This window comes from Bos grunniens, chromosome 23 (assembly GCF_055505025.1).
Source record: "Bos grunniens cultivar Pamir isolate PY7600 chromosome 23, Bosgru_T2T1.0, whole genome shotgun sequence".
Classification (NCBI taxonomy): domain Eukaryota; kingdom Metazoa; phylum Chordata; class Mammalia; order Artiodactyla; family Bovidae; genus Bos; species Bos grunniens.
This window is the reverse complement of record NC_141187.1, coordinates 41,897,403-41,905,195: the sequence shown is the minus strand read 5'-3', so window position 1 is coordinate 41,905,195 and position 7,793 is coordinate 41,897,403. Positions and strand designations below refer to the sequence as shown.

General features: G+C 41.8%; 1 long non-coding RNA gene across 1 annotated transcript in view; it reads right to left on the bottom strand.

Moving 5' to 3' along the window:
- Positions 1-210: 210 nt before the first annotated feature.
- The window catches only part of LOC147347702 (uncharacterized), a 66,003-nt gene continuing 58,420 nt past the window's right edge, over positions 211-7,793 (bottom strand). The window contains exon 2 of the long non-coding RNA XR_015152496.1: positions 211-438. This is a non-coding gene — a long non-coding RNA (uncharacterized LOC147347702). The remainder of the gene's footprint in view (positions 439-7,793) is intronic.

Here is a 7,793-nt window from a genome sequence, read left to right as displayed (position 1 = left end):
GGGCAGCCAGTGCCGCTTTGGGGAACTTTGAAGGAAAGACCCTCAGGACAAGCAATGGACAGCTGCTAGGGCCTCACCTGAAAACTCCCCAAATGGGGCTGCGGGCCACGGGCAGCAAGGCTCCTGGCTGGCTGCGTGGAAATTCGTTACCGAGTGTACGCTCGCCTCGTACTGCTCACTGCAAGACAGGCCAATAAATCGAAAGATGAGTTGTCTGGGCAAGGAATAGAGACTTTATTCAGAAGGCCAGCAGACTGAGAAGATGGTGAACTTGCATCCCAAAGAACCAACTTGTCTGAGTTAGAATTCAGGCTTCTTTTACGCTAAAAGGGAGGGAGTCAATTTAAACATTTCCTCATTCTGGTCAGCCTCAGGAGGGGTTGTGTTAATTTCTTCCTCCCTGCAGTCATTCACAAGAGGGCCTGGTCAGGATGTTTCCTGTAGGTAAAACAAAGGCTTTTCAGCTTTATGTTCATTACTTGGGAGGCAGGGTTCCCAGAGATGGGCTGTTATGTATGGTTTAAGGTTATAGGCAATGGCACCCCACTCCAGTAGTCTTGCTTGGAAAATCCCATGGACGGAGGAGCCTGTTAGGCTGCAATCCATGGGGTCGCTAAGAGTCGGACACGACTGAGCGACTGCACTTTCACTTTTCACTTTCATGCATTGGAGAAGGAAATGGCAGCCCACTCCAGTGTTCTTGCCTGGAGAATCCCAGGGACGGGGGAGCCTGGTGGGCTGCCGTCTATGGGGTCGCACAGAGTCAGACACGACTGAAGTGACTTAGCAAGGTTATAGGCAACATTCTTTCAGTGATTAATTTATAACAGACTATAAAGATTCTTCCCTATTACTGAAGGCATAAGGGCTGAAGATCTCTAGCATTTCTGAGTTTCAGATTCAGCACTTGCCTTTTCTCTCACTCTAAACCCACAGAAATATTCTATTTGGGATTATATAGTGCCCATACTTCCAGTGGCAGTCAGCTCTTTATTCACAGAACAATCTGTGTCCTTCTTTCCTGGTGTACCGCTGTCACTGGGCGGTAGCATCTTCGGGGTTAGGAGCAGACGTGTGGCTGAGCTGTTTGTAATGAAATGTGAACTAAAGCCTCTAATGGAACACTCATCATGCTCTCTCCCAATTGGCTGCTGGTCTCCAAGGACTCAGCTACTGGATGGAGGAGCCATAATATGGAAGGAGCCTGGGCCCCTGAATCGCCACCGGAGGAAATCTGTCCACCCATCAGGAAACCTTCACTGGACTGTTAAATGAGTAGTAATTAACTCCTGTTGTGTTAAACCACTGACAGTTTTGTGATTTACGGATGGCTGCTAGTACTTGAAAATAATTTTAAGTCAACAAAGGATAGCACTGGAGAATTATTAGAATTTTCCTGCATCTTTACCTAAGACTGAGCAAACATCCACTTCTGCTGAACTCTACAAGCTGAAGGTGTAGCGAATGATTGTGCATAGGCTGTGCAGTCTGCTGATGGTTAACTATTCTGATACTTTTGCCTGGGGAAACACACAACAATGAGAAAAGAGGTTGCTTCCATTTTCTTCCTTAAATAAATAATTTAAATATAATGTACTTAAATATATACATATAATTTATAAATATATATTATATAGAAATATATATGCACATGTATATTATATCAAGAGTAGCCCTGCATTGCAAGGGACAACGAAAGTTTGAAAGTTTGCTCAGGGGCTTAAAATTCTTAGGTTCATCACTGAGTCATCAATCCGCTGTGATATAATAAGTAATAGAATGGGGGGGGGGCAGATTTTTCTCTGTGGTACATAAACTGGTAATTCTCCTGTGACTTAGTTTGAAGTTTGGAGAATAGAGGGGATATATTGTGAATCATATTCTCAATAGGCAATAATTTGAAAATTGCACAAAATTTATTATATTGGTAAAAAGCAGCTTGCCAGACATAGGAAAGAAAGAACAGCTTACCTCAGAATTTCCGGGTAATTTCATAGGCTGCTAATCAATTTCAAAAGAGCTCAACATACACCTAATAGGTAGGAAATACCCTGGCAAGACAGGCTCCCCTGTTGACTCATGTGGTAAAGAACCCACTTGCCAATGCAGGAGACTGAGATTTAATCCTTGGGTCTGGAAGATCCCCTGGAGAAGGAAATAGCCAACCCACTCCAGTATTTTTGCCTGGGAAATCTCACGGACAGAGGATCTGGTGGGCTAGAGTCCATGGGATCACAAAAGAGTTGGACACAACTGAGCAACTAAACAACGACAACAAGCCTGGAAAGAGCTGAGAGGCAGAACCCTTCATAGTAAGGGGACAGGAATCCATGGCATTACTCTGTGCCCCTCAAGCTTCATAGCTCTCAACTTACAAGTGAGTTACATTTCAAGGCTCATTGTCATTTATTCATTCTTTCATTCACTTAATAAATGCTTATAGTGCCTCTGTACTAAAGATTATAGCTTTGGAGATAAAATGATAAATAATATAAAGACCTTATTATGAGAATAAGTATACTACTCTGGATATTTAAATAAATGTGATACAAGAAAAATCTCATGACAAAAGTATCAAAGCCAGTTGTTAGGGCAAAGAACATGTCGTCTTCAATAAGTAATGTATTTAAAATGGGTGGAATATAAAACCAAAAGACCAAAGCCTCTTTGATCTGTAATGTACCTAAGACACAGTAAAAAAAGAAAAGGATTACTTCAGTTTCTTGTAACTGGCATCTTACCACCTTATTTTAATGAAGGATTAAGACAGAGTAGGCAACCCTGAGTAATCTGTTATCATTCTATATTTAAATAGAATAAAATCTTTACACGTCAGATGCTTCTCTAGCTCTGCCATATTAGAGATTTCCACTGTATTAGATGAACTATCTGAATTCTTCTTTCCTAGGTGACACAAAGTCTTCGGTTGAGTGAGGGAAATAGTCATTGCCAAACAAACCTAGATCAGTGGGTGAGAGGGTCTGGTCACCAGCTTTGGAGAGGGGTCTTTAGGTACCACTGAGCTCAGGGGCTCTGAGCTCCTGTGTCCTCCCAGCCGGAATGGTAAATGAGAAGATGTGCCATTCAGGCTATTGTCTCAGTCAGGCTTCTGGCAGGAAACAGATGCCTACTCAACCAGGATTTTGAGAAAGTTTATTGAAGGGATTATTTGCAGAGGTAGGAGGTATATGTGTGTGTGTGTGTGTGTGTTCAATCACTCAGTCATACCCAACTCTTTGTGACCCCATGACTTGTAGCCCACCAGGCTCCTCTGTCCCTGAGATTTCCCAGGCAAGAATACTGGAGAGGGTTGCCATTTCCTTCTCCAGGGGATCTTTCCTGACCAGGGATCAAACCCGCATCTCCTGCATTAGCAAGCAGACTCTTTGCCACCTGAGAAGGCCTTGCAGAGGCATGGGCGGGGCTAAGCGTACCAACAAGCAATGTTGAAGTACCCAGAGTCTGACAACACTAGGAAGCCGTTACCATCTCTAGATCTGAAGGGATATAGTAATCAGGAGAAAAAAAATTAGCCAGAGAAACAAAACCAAAAGGGTATGTTGTGTATGCATGAATTATAAGGAATTGGCTCATGCAATGATGAAGGTTAAGAAGCTTCATGACCTGCAGTCAGCAAGCCGGAATCCAGGAGAACTGATAGAGAGCCGAGGGTGTAAGTTCCAGCCTTAGTGTGAGTTCAAGGACAGTCAGAAAGAAATCATTTTCTTTCACTCAGACTTTTATTCTGGCTGTCACCAGACTGGATGAGGCCACAGTGGGCAGGGCAATCTATTTTACTCAACCGACTGATTAAATATTAGTCTTCTCCAGAAACATCCTCACAGGCACACTCAGAAATAAGACTTAACCACTTATTTGGGCACCCCATCAACCCCATCCAGTTGACACACGAAATTAACCATGACAGGGGCAAAGGACAAATACTGTTCCCAGAGCCTTGCAGGAGCTGGAGTCATGAGTCTTGAGACAGGATCTGTGGTTGAGAGAGGTGCAGCTGCTGTTAGAACAGCTCTCAGGCAGGGAAGAAGAGAAGTGAATACACATCCATTCTTTCTCTCTGCATCCCCATCTTCTGCTGGTGTATTCCACTCTCCCAACCCAACCGTAAGCCAGTGGACTATGGAGCCCGTGTGATACAGTCAGTAGTGTAGGGAGAGGTCAGCCTCCTGGGACTCAGAGCAGGCAGACAAAAGAGGAGAATATGAGGAGGGACAAACAGAGGCTACCCAGAAGAGAAATGCCAGACACTTTTTGGAAGTACTTAGTAAAGGAAATTGTGGGGGAAAAGATTGTCATTTATAACCATGGAGAGCTTAGAGTCATTTTGGATCTCAACATTAAACAATATGATGCAGGGACTTCCCTGGTGGTCCAGTGGTTAAGACTCCATGCTTTAATGCAGGGGGCATGGGTTCCATCCCTGGTCAGAGAACTTGATCCCACATGGTGCAACTATGACTTGGTACGGTCAAATTCTTTTTAAGTGTCTGCATCAACATTAAAAACTAAAAAACCAATATGAAGCATCAAACCAAAGAAAGACTTATTTTATACCCCTTTCATAAGCTTGGGGCATATAACGGCATACAGATGCATTTATCATTTAGAAAGCTGTAGTTCTGAGAATGTATATGTGCATGCATATCTTCTCTTTGAGGCTATAAGCTATTGCAGGGAAAAGATTATCTTAGAGTTTTAGTTTTCCAAGAAGTGCCTTGTACGTGGTAGGTTTCCATAAATATTTGCTGAAGAACTGTTTCAACTTCTTTTCTTTGAATTTAACAGGAACTGATGAAATGCAATATAAAAAAAAAAAAAAAAACAAGAAAGGTCTCCTAAGTGTCATATGGAATCAGCCAAGGAGATTTTTAGCACAGCAGGTAGTGAGGATGGAACTAAGTTGCTTTGTCTAAGACTTCTTAGAGCTCATTCATCCCACGAATATTTATGGAGCAGCCATGCTGTGCCAGACACTGTGTTAGGCTCTTAAGATACAAAGATCATGTTTTGAAGGAAGAAATCTATTAAGCACACGAACTGCTCATTTTTTATGGCATGCAACCAGCCAACTGCCACACAGCTAATTGGATCAGCCTTACAGAGATCTGAATCAGTTAAGTCAATGAAATGGGTGGCTTATCCTTTTATTCTAGGCATGTAGAAACAGCCTTAATTCTACTGGCCTACTGCCTGTTTACTCCCTGACTGAACTTGGGTAACACAGAGTCAGAGCTATACAGATCATGACCGCACTAGCTTAATAAAGCTACTGCTATATCACTTACTCAAAGTTCTCCCAAGATTCAGGCCCAGTGATGAGAGGTCCTTGAAATTGAGAAGTCCAAATAAGAATTGTAATCACAGAACAGTTAGGCTTTCTTTATTGTTGTTGTTCAGTCACTAAGTCGTGTCCAGCTCTTTGTCACCCCACGGACTGCAGCACACCAGGCTTCCCTGTCCTTAATGTCAAATGCCAGCACCTCTCTTGGGGGTGCATCTCTTATATCAGCAGACAAAACAATGTCCTCATCTGCTAATTTCAGCTGGCTTTTCCTTCTGGACCCTGAGGTATGAAAATGAAAAGCTGCTGTTTAGAAGCCAAGAATATTCAATGGGGGAAGAGGACAATCTCTTCAATAAATGGTATTGGGAGAACTGGAAAACCACCTATAGAAGAATAAAATTAGACCTCAATCTAGCACTACTCACAAAAATTAACTCAAAATGGAATGAAGACTTTGATACTGTAATTTATAATAAATATATATTTAGCCTTTGACCTATTCCTGGCACACAGCTGGATTTCTTAAGTGATGAAACCATAATAGCATCTCTTATTATGTTAATTAGGTGACTTCTAGAAAGTCCAAGGTAGCCTAAGATGGGATCCTTCTTCTGAGGAACCAACCAGATGGTTAGATGGTTGGAAATGTTTACAACCGAAACTTCAGTCCTAGCTCCTGACCTCTGGGAGGGGAGTGGGGTTAGAGACTGTTCAGTTACCAATGACCAATCATGCCTCTATAATGAAGCCGTCTTACAAAGCCCAAATGATGGGTTTGGAGGTCTTCCACATGGAGGTGCTGGGAGTGTCAGACACTCTGAGATGGTATGGAAGCTCTGAGCCTTTTCGTGTACAACTTCCCCAGTGCATCTCTTCCATCTGGCAGTTTATGAGTTATATCCTTTTATAATAATTAATCAATCTGTAATAAAATGTTTCTCTGAGTTCTGAGAGTGACTCTAGCAAATCAATCAGACCTGATGAGGGTTTTGTTGGAACCTCTTATGTACAACCAATTGGTCAGAAGCACAGGTGACAAGCTGGACTTGTGACTGGCATCTGAAGTGAGAGACGGACAGTCTAGTAGGACTGAGCCCCTTAGCTTGTGAGATCTCATAGTATCTCCAGGTCGGAAGCATCAGAATTGAATTGAGTTGGATTGTAGGACACCAGGCTGGTGTCAGAGAGGTGCTTGGTCGAATGGGGGGAAACTACACATATTGGAAAGACTTAACATGAGAACTGAAACTGTAAAACTTCTAAAAGAAAATACTGGGCAAAACCCCCTTGACATTGGTCTTAGCAATGATTTTTGGGGGATATGACACCAAAAGCACAAGAAGCAAAAGCAAAAATTAATAAGTGGGACCATATCAAACTCAAAAACTGCACAGCCAAAGAAACAATCAATAAAATGAAATGGCAAACTACAGAATAGGAAAAAATGTATAAATCATATATCTGATAAGGGGTTAAGATCCAAATTATACAAAGAACTCTTATGACTCAACAGCAAAAAAAACAAATGATGTGATTTAAACTGGGCAGAGGAACTGAATAGATACTTTTCCCACAGAAGACATACAGATGGCTAACAGGTATACAGAAGTACTCAACATCAAATATTCAGGGAAGTGCAAATCAAAGCCACAATATCACTCACACCTATTAGAATGGCCATTATCAAAAATACAGCAGATAAGTGTTGGTAAGGATGTGGAGAAACATGTGCTACTGGTGGGAATGTAAACTGGTACACAGTATTAAGTTTCCTCAAAAGATTAAAAATAGAACTACTGTACGATTCAACGATCTGACTTCTGGGCATATATCCAAAGGAAATAAACATTAGAACTGAGAAGATATCTGCAGTCCCATGTTTATTGCAGCATTATATATAAAACGGAATATTATTTAGCCATAAGAAGGAAAGAAATTCTGCTGTTTGAGAAAGGGTGGACCCTGAGGGCATTATGCAAAGTGAAATCAATCAGAGAAAGGCAAACACTGTATAATGTAACTTATATATGGGATCGAAGAGACCAACTTATAGAACCAGAGAGAAGAATGGTGGTTACAGGCTCTGGGGTCAGGTGGGGGAAATGGGAAGATGTCAGAGAGCACAAACATGCAGTTATAAGATGAATAATTGCTGGGGATCTTATGTACAGCAAGATGACCTTAGTTAATCATACTGTATTATACACTTGAAAGTTGCCAAGAGTGTAGATCTTAAATGTTCTCACCACAAAAACAAAATGGTAATTATGTGACACTGAAGTGTGAGCTATGGTGGTAATCATCTTGCAACATCTAAGTATATTAAACCACCCTGTTGTACGCCTCAAACTACACAATGGTGTAGGTCAATGACATCTCAATAAAGCTGGGGGCAGGGGAGAGAAAAGCCACCTTTTACTTGAGTGGGTTTCTCAGAGTCATGCAGCCCTGTTTTCCAACTTCCTTTTCTAGAACCCTGTCTTGCTTC